The sequence below is a fragment of the Manis pentadactyla genome, chromosome 4, assembly GCF_030020395.1.
Source record: "Manis pentadactyla isolate mManPen7 chromosome 4, mManPen7.hap1, whole genome shotgun sequence".
NCBI lineage: Eukaryota > Metazoa > Chordata > Mammalia > Pholidota > Manidae > Manis > Manis pentadactyla.
The window spans coordinates 176368010-176381142 of record NC_080022.1 but is presented as its reverse complement, the minus strand read 5'-3'; the positions used below and the strand labels follow the sequence as shown (position 1 = coordinate 176381142).

The following is a 13133-nucleotide window of genomic DNA, read 5'->3' as shown; positions in this document are numbered from 1 at the left end:
TATAGAAGTAGCAGGCGGAAGAAAACATGGGAAGATTGATTATGTCTTTGACATATCTTCTTGTAGAGTAACTTCAGCATGTATAGGTTTTAAGCTGCTACTTAAATTGCGCACACACATTAACATAATAGGAGTATAGTTACATAACCAGGGCATATCTGTAATTACCAGCCATCTCCAGTGAAACCAAGAAAACCAGTTAGGCACCTTAGGCATTTGTGAAAACTTATCTATGATATGGTGGATATTGTCCAACTGAACTTGAACAGTCTGAGAGAAATCAGACAAATTAAAACAACCCATTCCTGGGGAATGTTCACATCCCTTATGTTCTTTTAACAGTAAATAGTCTGTAGTTGTAAGAGTTTGGAGCGCTACAATTTGCACTTCTCCAAATTCTTGGTTGAGTTCCAACAGTATAGATCCAGTCAAATTTGTTGTTTTACTGTATGCACAGGCCAGCTTAGATATCTCCTTCATTCCCATGGCAAGTCCAGGAGCTGGTGGGATGAGTGCATCTACAGCTGTAGCAGTGCGTGGATCTTTGTTGGGGTTTTTTGATGATCATCTTCTGGCATGAGTCTTCCAGAGAGTGCTGATGTTGGAAGTTCTTTCATATCGTATCTTAGTTCATTTTTGGGGTAGCCCAATTAGGCTTTGATCCTCTGTATAAACGCAAACAGACCCTTTGCCTACACTTTTATATGCCCTTTATACCCTTGTGTAGAACTCATTGGAAATTACCACACAGGAACTGCCCGTTTTTGTTTTGTTTTGTTTTGTTTTTGGTATCACTAATCTACACTTACATAACGAATATTATATTTACTAGGCTCTCCCCTATACCATGTCTCCCCTGTAAACGCCTTTACAGTCACTGTCCATCAGCATAGCAAAATGTTGTAGAATCACTACTTGCCTTCTCTGTGTTGTACAGCCCTCCCTTTTCTCCTAACCCCCCATGCATGCTAATCTTAATACCCCCCTACTTCTCCCCCCCCTTATCCCTCCCTACCCACCCATCCTCCCCAGTCCCTTTCCCTTTGTTACCTGTTAGTCCATTCTTGAGTTCTGTGATTCTGCTGCTGTTTTGTTCGTTCAGTTTTTCCTTTGTTCTTATATTCCACAGATAAGTGAAATCATTTGGTATTTCTCTTTCTCTGCTTGGCTTGTTTCACTGAGCATAATACCCTCCAGCTCCATCCATGTTGCTGCAAATGGTTGGATTTGCCCTTTTCTTATGGCTGAGTAGTATTCCATTGTGTATATGTACCACATCTTCTTTATCCATTCATCTATCGATGGACGTTTAGGTTGCTTCCAATTCTTGGCTATTGTAAATAGTGCTGCGATAAACATAGGGGTGCACTGATCTTTCTCATACTTGATTGCTGCATTCTTAGGGTAAATTCCTAGGAGTGCAATTCCTGGGTCAAATGGTAAGTCTGTTTTGAGCATTTTGATGTACCTCCATACTGCTTTCCACAATGGTTGAACTAACTTACATTCCCACCAGCAGTGTAGGAGGGTTCCCCTTTCTCCACAGCCTCGCCAACATTTGTTGTTGTTTGTCTTTTGGATGGCAGCCATCCTTACTGGTGTGAGGTGATACCTCATTGTAGTTTTAATTTGCATTTCTCTGAGAATTAGCGATGTGGAGCATCTTTTCATGTGTCTGTTGGCCATCTGTATTTCTTTTTTGGAGAACTGTCTGTTCAGTTCCTCTGCCCATTTTTTAATTGGGTTATTTGTTTTTTGTTTGTTGAGGCGTGTGAGCTCCTTATATATTCTGGACGTCAAGCCTTTATCGGATGTGTCATTTTCAAATATATTCTCCCATACTGTAGGGATCCTTCTTGTTCTATTGATGGTGTCTTTTGCTGTACAGAAGCTTTTCAGCTTAATATAGTCCCACTTACTCATTTTTCCTGTTGTTTTCCTTGCCCGGGGAGATATGTTCAAGAAGAGGTCACTCATGTTTATGTCTAAGAGGTTTTCGCCTATGTTTTCTTCCAAGAGTTTAATGGTTTCATGGCTTACATTCAGGTCTTTGATCCATTTTGAGTTTACTTTTGTATATGGGGTTAGACAATGGTCCAGTTTCATTCTCCTACATGTAGCTGTCCAGTTTTGCCAGCACCACCTGTTGAAGAGACTGTCATTTCGCCATTGTATGTCCATGGCTCCTTTATCAAATATTAATTGCCCATATATGTCTGGGTTAATGTCTGGATTCTCTAGTCTGTTCCATTGGTCTGTGGCTCTGCTCTTGTGCCAGTACCAAATTGTCTTGATTACTATGGCTTTATAGTAGAGCTTGAAGTTGGGGAGTGAGATCCCCCCTACTTTATTCTTCTTTCTCAGGATTGCTTTGGCTATTCGGGGTCATTGGTGTTTCCATATGAATTTTTGACTTATTTGTTCCAGTTCATTGAAGAATGTTGCTGGTAGTTTCATAGGGATTGCATCAAATCTGTATATTGCTTTGGGCAGGATGGCCATTTTGACGATATTAATTCTTCCTAGCCACAAGCATGGGATGAGTTTCCATCTGTTAGTGTCCCCTTTAATTTCTCTTAAGAGTGACTTGTAGTTTTCAGAGTATAAGTCTTTCACTTCTTTGGTTAGGTTTATTCCTAGGTATTTTATTTTTTTTGATGCAATTGTGAATGGAGTTGTTTTCCTGATTTCTCTTTCTGTTGGTTCATTGTTAGTATATAGGAAAGCCACAGATTTCTGTGTGTTGATTTTGTATCCTGCAACTTTGCTGTATTCCGATATCAGTTCTAGTAGTTTTGGGGTGGAGTCTTTAGGGTTTTTTATGTACAGTATCATGTCATCTGCAAATAGTGACAGTTTAACTTCTTCTTTACCAATCTGGATTCCTTGTATTTCTTTGTTTTGTCTGATTGCCGTGGCTAGGACCTCCAGTACTATGTTAAATAACAGTGGAGAGAGTGGGCATCCCTGTCTAGTTCCCGATCTCAGAAGAAATGCTTTCAGCTTCTCGCTGTTCAATATAATGTTGGCTGTGGGTTTATCATAGATGGCCTTTATTATGTTGAGGTACTTGCCCTCTATTCCCATTTTGCTGAGAGTTTTTATCATGAATGGATGTTGAACTTTGTCAAATGCTTTTTCAGCATCTATGGAGATGATGATGTGGTTTTTGTCTTTCTTTTTGTTGATGTGGTGGATGATGTTGATGGACTTTCGAATGTTGTACCATCCTTGCATCCCAGGGATGAATCCCACTTGGTCATGGTGTATGATCCTTTTGATGTATTTTTGAATTCGGTTTGCTAATATTTTATTGAGTATTTTTGCATCTACGTTCATCAAGGATATTGGTCTGTAGTTTTCTTTTTTGGTGGGGTCTTTGCCTGGTTTTGGTATTAGGGTGATGTTAGCTTCATAGAATGAGTTTGAGAGTATCCCCTCCTCCTCTATTTTTTGGAAAACTCTAAGGAGAATGGGTATTATGTCTTCCCTGTATGTCTGATAAAATTCTGAGGTAAATCCATCTGGCCCGGGGGTTTTGTTCTTTGGTAGTTTTTTGATTACCACTTCAGTTTCGTTGCTGGTAATTGGTCTGTTTAGATTTTCTGTTTCTTCCTGGGTCAATCTTGGAAGGTTGTATTTTTCTAGGAAGTTGTCCATTTCTCCTAGGTTTCCCAGCTTGTTAGCATATAGGTTTTCATAGTATTCTCTAATAATTCTTTGTATTTCTGTGGGGTCCGTCGTGATTTTTCCTTTCTCGTTTCTGATACTGTTGATTTGTGTTGACTCTCTTTTCTTCTTAATAAGTCTGGCTAGAGGCTTATCTATTTTGTTTATTTTCTCGAAGAACCAGCTCTTGGTTTCATTGATTTTTGCTATTGTTTTATTTTTCTCAATTTTATTTATTTCTTCTCTGATCTTTATTATGTCCGTCCTTCTGCTGACCTTAGGCCTCATCTGTTCTTCTTTTTCCAATTTTGATAATTGTGACATTAGACCATTCATTTGGGATTGCTCTTCCTTTTTTAAATAGGCTTGGATTGCTATATACTTTCCTCTTAAGACTGCTTTTGCTGTGTCCCACAGAAGTTGGGGCTTAGTGTTGTTGTTGTCATTTGTTTCCATATATTGCTGGATCTCCATTTTGATTTGGTCATTGATCCATTGATTATTTAGGAGCGTGTTAAGCCTCCATGTGTTTGTGAGCCTCTTTGCTTTCTTTGTACAGTTTATTTCTAGTTTTATGCCTTTGTGGTCTGAAAAGTTGGTTGGTAGGATTTCAATCTTTTGGAATTTTCTGAGGCTCTTTTTGTGGCCTAGTATGTGGTGTATTCTGGAGAATGTTCCATGTGCACTTGAGAAGAATGTATATCCTGTTGCTTTTGGATGTAGAGTTCTATAGATATCTGTTAGGTCCATCTGCTCTACTGTGTTGTTCAGTGCTTCCGTGTCCTTACTTATTTTCTGCCTGGTGGATCTATCCTTTGGGGTGAGTGGTGTGTTGAAGTCTCCTAGAATGAATGCATTGCAGTCTATATCCCCCTTTAGTTCTGTTAGTATTTGTTTCACATCTGCTCCTGTGTTGGGTGCATATATATTTAGAATGGTTATATCCTCTTGTTTGACTGAGCCCTTTATCATTATGTAGTGTCCTTCTTTATCTCTTGTTACTTTCTTTGTTTTGAAGTCTCTTTTGTCTGATATTAGTACTGCAACCCCTGCTTTCTTCTCACTGTTGTTTGCTTGAAATATGTTTTTCCATCCCTTGACTTTTAGTCTGTACATGTCTTTGGGTTTGAGGTGAGTTTCTTGTAAGCAGCATATAGATTGGTCTTGCTCTTTTATCCATTCTGTTACTCTGTGTCTTTTGATTGGTGCATTCAACCCATTAACATTTAGGGTGACTATTGAAAGATATGTACTTATTGCCATTGCAGGCTTTAAATCCGTGGTTACCAAAGGTTCAAGGTTAGCCTCTTTAGTAACTTACTGCCTAACTTAGCTCACTTATTGAGCTGTTATGTATACTGTCCGAAGATTCTTTTCTTCTCTCCCTTCTTGTTCCTCCTCCTCGATTCTTCATATGTTGGGTGTTTTGTGCTGTGCTCTTTCTAGGAGTGCTCCCATCTAGAGCAGTCCCTGTAAGATGTTCTGTAGAGGTGGTTTGTGGAAAGCAAATTCCCTCAGCTTTTGTTTGTCTGGGAATTGTTTAATCCCACCGTCATATTTGAATGATAGTCGTGCTGGATACAGTATCCTTGGTTCAAGGCCCTTCTGTTTCATTGTATTAAATATATCATGCCATTCTCTTCTGGCCTGTAGGGTTTCTGTTGAGAAATCTGATGTTAGCCTGATGGGTTTCCCTTTATAGGTGACCTTTTTCTCTCTAGCTGTCTTTACAACTCTTTCCTTGTACTTGATCTTTGCCATTTTAATTATTATGTGTCTTGGTGTTGTCCTTCTTGGATCCTTTCTGTTGGGGGTTCTGTGTATTTCCGTGGTCTGTTCGATTATTTCCTCCCCCAGTTTGGGGAATTTTCAGCAATTATTTCTTCTAAGATACTTTCCATCTCTTTTCCTCTCTCTTCTTCTTCTGGGACCCCTATAATATGGATATTGTTCCTTTTGGATTGGTCACACAGTTCTCTTAATATTGTTTCATTCCTGGAGATCCTTTTGTCTCTCTCTATGTCAGCTTCTATGCGTTCCTGTTCTCTGATTTCAATTCCATCAATGGCCTCTTGCATTCTATCCATTCTGCTTATAAACCCTTCCAGAGTTTGTTTCATTTCTGTGATCTCCTTTCTGGCATCTGTGATCTCCCTCCGGACTTCATCCCATTTCTCTTGCGTATTTCTCTGCATCTCTGTCAGCATGTTTATGATTCTTATTTTGAATTCTTTGTCAGGAAGACTGGTTAGGTCTGTCTCCTTCTCTGGTGTTGTCTCTGTGATTTTTGTCTGCCTGTAGCTTTGCCTTTTCATGGTGATAGGAATAGTTTGCAGAGCTGGGACGAGTGACGGCTGGAAGGACTTCCTTTCTTGTTGGTTTGTGGCCCTCCTCTCCTGGGAGAACAGCGGCCTCTAGTGGCTTGTGCACGCAGACAGGGTTTCTGCTTCCTGCCCGGCTGCTATGGAGTTAATCTCCGCTGTTGCTGTGGGCGTGGCCTGGCTCGGGCCTCTGCTCCAAAATGGTGGAGTCGCGTTGGAGCAGGAGCTGCTGGTAGGCTATTTATATCCGTAAGGGGCCTCCCTGCTCCCTGCAGCCCAGGGGTTAGGGTGCCCAGAGATCCCGGATTCCCTACCTCTGGATTAAGTGACCCGCCCTGCCCCTTTAAGACTCCAAAAAAGCACCCGCCAAAACAAAAGAACGACCACCAAAAAAAAAAAAAAAAAAAAATTTTAAATTAAAAAAAAATAAAATTTTTTTAATTAAAAAAAAAGGTGGTCGCTCGTTTTTCTTTATTCTCCGCTGCCAGCCTCAGGCCTCTGCTTACCGGTCTTGCTGCCCTGTTTCCCTGGTATTGGGGTCCCTATCCCTTTAAGACTACCAAAAAGCGCTTGCCAAAACAAAATAGAAAAAAAAAAAAATGGTTGCCTGCTTTTCTGGTGTCCTCCTGCGCCAGGCCACCGGTGCCCGTTCACTGTTCTTGCTGCCCTGTTTCCCTAGTATTGGGGTCCCTATCCCTTTAAGACTTCCAAAAAGCGCTCGCCATAACAAAACAGCAAAAAAGCAAAAATAAAAAATGGTCGCGCGCTTTTCTTATGTCCTCCGGCACCCGGCCTCCAGTGCCCGCTCACTGTTCTTGCTGCCCTGTTTCCCTAGCATCCAGGGCCCCCTGGGCATGTACTGTCTGCGCTCTGGCCCGGATGGCTGGGGCTGGGTGTTCGGCAGTCCTGGGCTCCGTCTCCCTCCCGCACTGCCTGCTCTTCTCCCGCCGGGAGCTGGGGGGAGGGGCGCTCGGCTCCCGCGGGGCCGGGGCTTGTATCTTACCCCCTTCGCGAGGCGCTGGGTTCTCTCAGGTGCGGATGTGGTCTGGATATTGTCCTGTGTCCTCTGGTCTTTATTCTAGGAAGGGTTGTCTTTGTTATATTTTCATAGATATATGTTGTTTTGGGAGGAGATTTCCGCTGCTCTACTCATGCCGCCATCTTCCACCCCTCCCTATAAATTACTTTTGTAGAACAAAATTTTATTTAAGAGTATGACAAGTTTTACTCTGACGTATGAGTATTTTAATCCCACAATGCGTAAGTAGGAACCTGTCCTGAAATGTTAGGGAAAAGGTTTGTGTATCAAAGCTGAAGAGACAGGCTGTTTTATAGGGGAGATGTATTTTTTTTGTCCTTGAGGGTATCATAAATAGCTCCAAGACAGCTGAAGCCACCCCAGCTGGCTTTTTGTTATGTTAGTTTTGTTCCTCAGCTTTAAGCCTTCTTTCTCTTTGCAGGACTTAGACAGTTTTCATACCAGTCTGTGAATGGGCTTGAGTAACCCTAACTCTGAATTTTTTAAAATTGGCTTTAAGTGTAACTGACATACAGTAAACTGTGCATATTTAGAATGTACAACTTAAATGTTAACATATTATGCACCCATGGAACCATCATCACAATGAAGACAGTGCGCATATCCATCACCCCCAATAGTTTCCTCATGCCTCTTTGTAATTCCTCCTCCTCTCCATTCCCATGGGGCTTCTACCGGTATTAGTTTCCTGAGGCTGCCATACAAAATGTTAGTCACTGGGTGGTTTGCAACAACAGAAATTCATTCTCTCACAGTTCTGGACACTACAAGTTCAGAATCAAGTTGTTGGTAGAATTGGTTCCTTCTAGAGGCTCTGAAGAAGAATTGGTACCATGCCTCTTTCCTAGCTTCTGATTGTTGCTGAAAACCTTGCTGTTCCTTGGCTTGTAGACATATCCCAACCTTTGTCTTTGTCTTCACATGGTCTTGTATGATCTGTTACTGCTCACAAGACTTCTGACACCAGATGTGTGGGTTTTTTCCTCAAAGCTATCTCCAAGTCTCCAGAAACCAACTGGGTTTACAGCAATTGAATTCAGTTCTGACAATACCTGCAATTAGCATTAGATCCCACAGGTTAAGGCCTCAGTCCCACAAGACCATCCCCAGTTCAGATGTCAATCGCAAGTCTCAGGCCTCCTATACTTCTTACTGACCATCGATAAAGGGTGAGTTCCCATGATCCCCTCCTTGGGTTCAGTAATTTTCTAGAATGGCCCACAGAATGGGGAAATACTTTATTTACTATTACCAGTAGTTTGTCATAAAGGGTATAACTCAGGAACGGCCAAATGGAAGAGTTGGATACGGCAAGGTACAGGGATAGCAATGCACAGATCTTCCATGACCTCTGTAGGTGCTTCACCCTCCCAGCTTCAGTATGTTTACCGATCCAGAAGCTCATACTGCATTTCATTGTTTAGGGATTTTATGGAGATGTCATCACATAGGCATGATCAATTATTAACTCAATCTCCAACTCCTCTGTTCTCCTCAGAGGCTGGGGGAATGAGGCTGAAAGTTCCAGGCTTATAATCAAGCCTTGGTCTTTCTGGCAACCAGTGCCCATCCTGAAGTTCTCTAGGAGTCCATCCCCCAAGAGTCACCTCAAAAATAAAAATGCTTCTATTCCCAGGAAATTCTAATGGATTTAGGAGCTCTGTGTTTGAAACAATGGGCAAAGACAAAGAAAAAAAGACAGACCTCTGCAAGCCAAGAAATTTCAAGGACTTTAATAAGAGTTCTATATCAGGAACCAGGGACAAAGACCAAAGTGTATTTCTTATTATGCCACCCCTTTTTTCCTGTATGTGTGGATCCAAATTTCCCTTTTCTTTTGATGATACCAGCTTACTGGATTTAGGGTCACCCTAATGCAGAATGATTTCATCTTAACTTGATTATATCTGCAAAGGCCCTAATTTCCAAAAAAGTCAAATTCCTAGGTACTGGGGTTAGGACTTAAGCATATTTTTTTTTAAATTTAAGTATTATTGATATACAATCTTGTGAAGGTTTCACATGAACAGCATTGTGCTTTCAACATTCACCCATATTATCATGTCTTCACGCCTGCATTGGAGTCACTGTCTATCAGTGTAGTAAGATGCTATAAAGTTACAAGTTGTCTTCTCCATGCTGTACTGCTTTCCCCATGACCTATCTATATTGTGAGTGCTAATTATAATGCCCCTTAATCCTCCTTTTCCTCCCTCCCCACCCATCCTCTCCAACCCCTTCCTTTTGGAAACCACTAGTCACTTCTTGGAGTCTGTGAGTCTGCTGCTGTTTTGTTCCTTCATTCAGTTTTACTTTGTTGTTACACTCCACAAATGAGGGAAATCATTTGGTACTTGTCTGCCTGGCTTATTTCACTGAGCATAATACCCTCCAGCTCCATCCATGTTGTTGCAAATGGTAGGATTTGTTTTATTCTTATGGCTGAATAATATTCCATTGTGTGTATGTACCACATCTTCTTTATCCATTCATCTACTGATAGACACTTAGGTTGCTTCCATATCTTGACTATTGTAAATAGTGCTGCAGTAAACATAAGGGTGCATATGTTTTTTTTTAATCTGCTTCCATATCTTGGCTATTGTAAATAGTGCTGCAATAAACATAAGGGTGCATATGTTTTTTTTGAATCTGAGAGCTTGTATTCTTTGGGTAAATTCCTAGGAGTGGAATTCCTGGGTCAAATGGTATTTCTGTTTTTAGTTTTTTTGAGGAACCTCCATATGGCTTTCCACAATGGCTGAACTAATTTACATTCCCACCAACAGTGTAGGAGGGTTCCCCTTTCTCTGCATCCTTGCCAGTATTTGTTGTTTCTTCTCTGTTGGATGTTGGCCATCCTAACTGGTGTGAGGTGATACTTCATTGTGGTTTTAATTTGCATTTCCCTGATGATTAGCGATGTGGAGCATCTTTTTATGTGCCTATTGGCCATTCGAATTTCTTCCTTGGAGAAGTGTCTCTTCAGGCCCTCTGCCCATTTTTTAATAGGGTTATTTGTTTTTTGGGTGTTGAGGCATGCGAGTTCTTTATATATTTTGGGTGTTAACCCCTTATTGGATAAGTTATTTACAAATATATTATCCCATATGTAGGATGCCTTTTTGTTCTGCTGACGGTGTCCTTTGCTGTACAGAAGCTTTTTAGTTTGATGTAGTCACATTTGTTCATTTTTTATTTTGTTTCCCTTGCCCAAGGAGATGTGTTCAGGAAAAACATGTTTATGTTTATATTCAAGAGATTTTTGCCTATGTTTTCTTTTATGAGTTTTATGGTTTCATGACTTATATTCAGGTCTTTGATCCATTTTGAGTTTACATTTGTGTATGGAGTTAGACAGTAATCCAGTTTCATTCTCCTGCATGTAGCTGTCCAGTTTTGTCAACACCAGTTATTGAAGAGGCTGTCATTTCCCCATTGTATATCCATGGCTCCTTTATTGTATATTAATTGACCATAAATGGATGGGTTTATATCAGGGCTCTCTATTCTGTTCTGTTGATTTATGGGTCTGTTCTTGTGCCAGTACCAAATTCTCTTTTTTTTTTTTTTTTTATTACTGTGGCTTTGTAGTACAGCTTGAAGTTAGGGAGCATAATTCCCCAGGTTTGTTCTTCCTTCTCAGGATTGCTTTGGCTATTCGGGGTCTTTTGTGGTTCCATATGAATTTTAGAACTATTTGTTCTAGTTCATTGAAGAATGCTATTGGTATTTTGATAGGGATTGCATTGAATTTGCTTTAGGCAGATAGCCATTTTGACAATAGTAATTCTTCTGGTACATGAGCATGGGCTGTATTTTCATTTATTGGTGTCTTCTTTAATTTCTCTCATGAGTGTCTTGTTGTTTTCAGGATATAGGTCTCTCACCTCCTTGGTTAGGTTTATTCCTAGGTGTTTTATTCTTTTTGATGCAATTGTAAATGGAATTGTCTTCCTGATTTCTCTTTCTGCTAGTTCATTGTTAGTATATTGGAATGCGACAGATTTCTGTGTATTAATTTTGTATCCTGAAACTTTGCTGAATTCAGTTATTCTGGTAGTTTTGGAGTGGTTTCTTTAGGGTTTTTTTTATGTACAATATCATGTCATCTGCAAACGGTAACAGTTTAACTTCTTCCTTTTCAATCTGGATGCCCTTTATTTCTTTGTGTTGTCTGATTGCTGTGGTAGGATCTCTAGGACTATGTTGAGTAAAAGTGGGGAGAGTGAGCATCCTTGTCTTATTCCTAATCTTAGAGGAAAAGTTTTCAGCTTTTTGCTGTTAAGTATGATGTTGGTTGTTGGTTTGTCAAATATGGCCTTTGTTATATTGAAGTACTTGCCCTCTACACCCATTTTGTTGAGAATTTTTATCATGATGTTGAATGTTGTCAGATGCTTTTCAGCATCTATTGAGATGATCATGTGATTTTTGTCCTTTTTGTTGATGTAGTATATGATGTCGATTAAATTTTGAATATTGTATCATCCCTGCCTCTGTGGAGTAAATCCCACTTGGTCATGATGGCTGATCTTTTTGATATATCTTTGAATTCAGTTTGCTAATATTTGCATCTGTGGTCATCAGGGATGTTAGTCTGTAATTTTGTTTTTTTGTGGTGTCTTTGTCTGGTTTTGGTATTAGAGTGATGCTGGCCTCATAGAATGAGTTCCCTCCTCTTCTACTTTTTGTAAAAGGTTAAGGAGGATGGATAGTAGGTCTTCTTAAAATGTTTGATGGAATTCAGCTGTGAAGCCATTTGACCAGGGGTTTTGTTTTCAGCATATCTTTTTGGACACAATGCACAACACACTCCATCTTCAACCAACCACTGATCAGCTTTCTGTCACTGATACTAGTTTGCATTTTCTATAGTTTCAGATAAATGGATTCATGTTTTTTGCTTGGTCTTTTTACTCAGCATGATTATTTGAGATTCTGCTTTGTTGTTGTGTGTATAGTTAATTTTTTTTCATTGCTGAAAATTAATTTATCCATTTACTTGTTGATGGGCATATAGATTTTTTCCAGTTTTTGGCTATGACAAAACTATTATGAACATTTATATGTAAGTCTTTGTATGGACATATGCTCTTACTTCTCTTAGATAAATACCTAGGAGTAGAATGGCTGAATCATATGATTGATCTTTGATTAACTTTAAAAAAAACTGCCAGATTATTTTTCAAAGTGATTGGTACCTTTTTGACATTCTTACCAGCAGTGTATGAGAGTTATAGTGGCTCCACATCCTTGTTATACTTGGTATGGTTAATCTTACTAGTTTTAGACATTCTACTAGTCTTAATCCCTTTATAGTTTTACTTTGTACTTCTCTAGTATCAAATGATGTTGAGCACAGATGCTTATTTGCCATCTGTGTATCTTATTTGGTAAAACTTTTTGCCCCCTAATTGAGTTTTTTTAATGTTTGAGTTTCAGGAGTTCTTTAGATATTTGAGATACGTGTCCCATATCACATTTATACTCTGGAAAGATGTTCTCCTAGTCTATGATTTGTCTTTTCTTAACAATGTCTTTTGAAGAGCAGAAGTTTTCTTTGAAATTCTGTTGAAGTTCCATTTATTCATTTCTTCTTTTGTGGAGTATGCTTTTGGTGTCATATCTAAAAAAATCTTTGCTTAATAAAGCCACAAGTATTTTCTTCTCTGAGAATTTCTGTGGCTGTGGGTTTTATATTGAGGTCTCTGATTCATTTTGAGTTAAATTTTTGTATCTGATGTAAGGCATACCCAAGTTCATATTTTTCTTCGCATAAGATTGATATAATTGTTCAGGGAATATTTTTAATATATTCTGTTTTGATTTTGTTTATGTATATGTGTATGTGTGTATAAAAGAACACCTTTATCTAATACAATGTTTGTGAGAGTAGAAGTAATGATTTGCAATTTTCATCAAAGCTGTATTTTTTCTGGGTAGTTGTATGTTTTAGGTATAAAATTTGGGCTGGTACATAAGAATCACTGTATGTCAAATAAGTCTAGGTGATTTGTTAGAGAACTGAAGAGGTATTTTTGTTTATCATAACTACCATTGCCCTTTACCTTTAGGTTAGGAGATTATGCTCTTGTTTGTTG

General features: G+C 39.4%; 1 protein-coding gene across 4 annotated transcripts in view; it reads left to right on the top strand.

Moving 5' to 3' along the window:
* SMURF2 (SMAD specific E3 ubiquitin protein ligase 2) overlaps positions 1 to 13133 on the top strand; it is a 125642-nt gene that overhangs the window by 95693 nt on the left and 16816 nt on the right. The window lies entirely within an intron of this gene.